Source organism: Chinchilla lanigera, unplaced genomic scaffold (genome assembly GCF_000276665.1).
Source record: "Chinchilla lanigera isolate Chin_1 unplaced genomic scaffold, ChiLan1.0 scaffold00053, whole genome shotgun sequence".
NCBI classification, from domain to species: domain Eukaryota; kingdom Metazoa; phylum Chordata; class Mammalia; order Rodentia; family Chinchillidae; genus Chinchilla; species Chinchilla lanigera.
Genome location: NW_004955454.1, coordinates 134,918 through 138,381, shown reverse-complemented (window position 1 = coordinate 138,381; position 3,464 = coordinate 134,918). Strand labels below are relative to the sequence as shown.

At 34.6% G+C, this 3,464-nt stretch overlaps 1 pseudogene; it reads right to left on the bottom strand.

Annotated features, from left to right (window-relative positions):
• Window positions 1-2,219: 2,219 nt before the first annotated feature.
• LOC102014865 lies at window positions 2,220-3,458 on the bottom strand (annotated as a pseudogene).
• Between the last annotated feature and the right edge of the window lie 6 nt (window positions 3,459-3,464).

Below are 3,464 nucleotides of genomic sequence, written 5' to 3'. Positions count from 1 at the left end.
GTCCAACTCTCTGAGGGAAAGGAGATGCTGTTCTTCTAAGAAAACCATAGCGGTAAAAAGGAAAAAAAAAAAAAACTGTCTATTTTTTTTTTAAGGATTGCATTTCAATAATTTTATTGAAAGGTGTATTTCTTAGTACCAAACATAATGATAGTTGGTTAGGTTACCTCTGCCAACTCAAAAGTTAATACTGATGTTATCAAAATATTGAAATATACCAGCCTTTTGCTAAGACTGGAGTTATCCATAAAACGTGGTTTATAAAAAGTTAAAGGTAGAATATACTATGGTTCTTTGGTTTACTTTTCAATGCTTATTTATCTACATGATGTCAAAATTGGTTATATCATTCCGGATAGACTCAGGCTTTAGGCCTCACTGAGTTACTGTTTACAGCGCTAACAATATATGTATACCTTCTTACATTCATTGGCTCACGTGGAGAATTCCAAACACTAACTCAGTGATTTCATAATTATGGAGGTGCCTACTTACTTTTCTTAAAACACAGTATAGAAATTTGTGAAAGTATATTCTGTTCCTTAAAAAAAAAACTAGAAGCAATGGCAGTTTTATAGAAACAATTTAGAGTAAAAACTGGAGCGCTTTATCTAGCCAGAACTTAGGGTAAATCAAGTTTTCAGAGTGATAATTAATTCTGAGTTACTATGTAATACAATAGAACACTTTTTAATGGAACTAGACTGAGGAAGTAGCCTCTATATAGAAATTTTTACCATTGATACAAACATAACCTGTTTTTTTAGAAGAAATATTTAAGACAGCTCATTGAATATGCCAAACTTACTAGGTCTGTATGTTGGCTTAATAAAAAATGTCTTTAAATTTAAATACAATTCCCATAAAGCAATAACATTCTCATCTCTGAATTATATTATTACTTGCATTATGGGTGTCAAAAAAACCGTTACATTATCTAGAAGATAACCCTTATTATGCCTTTAAAAAATGCATGTATGAAATGTTGGCTTTGATATAAATTCCATAATTTAAAATTTTACATTTGGGGCTGGGGATTTAGCTCAGAGGCAAAGCGCCTGCCTGGCAAGCGCAAGGTCGTGAGTTCGGTTCCTGGTACCGGAGAAAAACCAAAAAAAAAAAATAATAATAAAAAAAATTAATAATAAAATACAATTTTACATTTAAAGTAAGTAATTACCATTTGCAGTATCACCTAAATATAATATATTGATCCAATATAGAAAGTTAGGTTAATGTTAGAAATGAAGATTCACACACAGTTCACCTTTTCAGGCTTGTATTAAGTATTTCACATTTACGCCTTTAGCTTTATGGATGAATTCAAATGTAAACAATCCTACTATAGCATTATATTAGGCAGTTTTACCAAGTTGGAGAACATCATACTAATCTAGTTGTGATGTTTTGAGGCTTCATAACTTAAATCCATTATAACATTATAGAATCCATAGTTAAGGGTTATGGAGAAAGGCTTTGAAGAAATGATTTTTGTTGCTGAAATAATACTATTTATGCAAAGAACAAAAAACCCCAACTTATTAAAAGCTGGTCTAAGTATGACTAGCTATTAAAAGTAAGGGGCTGGGGATTTAGCTCAGTGGCACAGTGCCTGCCTGGCAAGCACAGGTCAAGAGTTCAGTTCCCGGTACCAGAAAAAACAACAACAAAAAAAGTAAATTCTTCATACCTAAGTTTCATAATCATATGTACATGTATTCAATGTTGACATTTAGTTTTGAGTAGAAAAAGACAAATCATTACTATAAGTTAATAAATTTAGATGGCAAGAACACATAGAATATTTTTATGAATATAATTACTTTCTACTATCCTGACTGCAATAGCAGTATGTTGATATGTATTGGCAATTTTCAGAAGCTCAACAGATCATCTGCTCTGTGTTACTTTTTCTTTAGGTATAATATTCAAGTTCATAATGATTCTGCTTATAAGCTAACAGTCTCAAATTAGTTCACATATGGATCAAACTTTTGGTCCTGTTATAACTTTGAGCTACAGTGTGGGGCTATGTATATAGCAAAATGTGCAATTAAAAAACCACTACTTCAGGGCTACTTTAAAAATTCAGATTATTAAAGAGGATGTTGTTTTCTAAGCTGTTTTATTTTTGTGTGTGTGTGTGTGTCTTTTTGAGGCAGGGTCTTGCTATGCAGTTCAGGCTGGCCTTGAGCTCACTTTATAGCTCAAGGCTGGTCTTAAACTCGCAACGATCCTCCTGCCTCAGCCTCCCAAGTGTTGGGATTAAAGGCATGAGCCACCACACCCTGCTAAGCTGCTAATTTAATGAAATTGTTAACATATATATCAGAGGGTGGATAACTGCTTTACTTAGGGTGTTGTACCTTATATATAGTAAATGCTTTCAGATGTGGGCTGACTATATTAGTGATGTTATTTCTTCCCTTTTGCTATTCCAAGTCCAGATGATTTATTTTGAAGATACTATTTCAGAACTTCAATTGTAGAAAAAAATTATACAATTTTCTCTATACAGAAAAAAAATACAAATTTACCAATTAAGGAACCGTTTCAGGGATTGTTGGAAGGTGAGTTATTCTATATCAACTATGCTTCAGTTGCCATGCAGTATGCTCAGAAACAATTCAGTTCAAGTTCTGAATATTTGGCTTGGAACACTTGTTTGATGAATATTCAGTTAAACACTTGGACACAAGCTCTTGCCAGAAGGTCATATCTCTGCCATTGACCTTGGAATATTTCTGGAATATTCCTTCTGTTAATTCTACACACTTTTCTGTGCTTGGATCTCCAATGCAATGATAGATAATGCCAACACAGAAGGCTTTGCTTTATAAAATATGATCCTGCAGTGATATGCCTTAAGCTGAGCTTCTAGTCTTTCAAACTTTAGGCTATTTTTCTTTTCAAATGGCAAGTTCTCTTGAATGAGTGAATAACAGAGCTGTCGAAACTGAAAGGCAGTGGAACCTTTGACTTTCAACACACCTTCTCCAATACAATCTTTTCCATTCTCATCAAATCTGAAACCGTGAACCTGTACTGACTTGTTCGGATTAGATCAGTTGCCAGTGGGACATTACTTTCCTCTTCTATTGACTTTACAGCCAAATAAAAGCAGCTCAGTCCAACACACGCAAGGTGCTTGGGCTGTACCTTCATTTTAGACAGGAATCTGTCCAGTATATTCACAGCTAGAGAAAATGTCTCCATGTCAAAGCCAAAGAACTGAGTAAGACTAAGAAGATCTTTTACTTCAAAGTCCCTTAGTCTTGCAGTCACTCTCAGGCCATTATCATGTGCAGATTCAATTAGTCTCAAGCCACAGACCTTTGGCTGACATCTGGCCTCCTGTTCCAACAGGGTATTTAGCTGGTGTAGCAGTTTCTGGGAGTCAGTTGTTCTCAGTACTTCTATCATCTTGGCAGAGACTGCGGCTTCTCAGCGTGGCCACCCTCCCC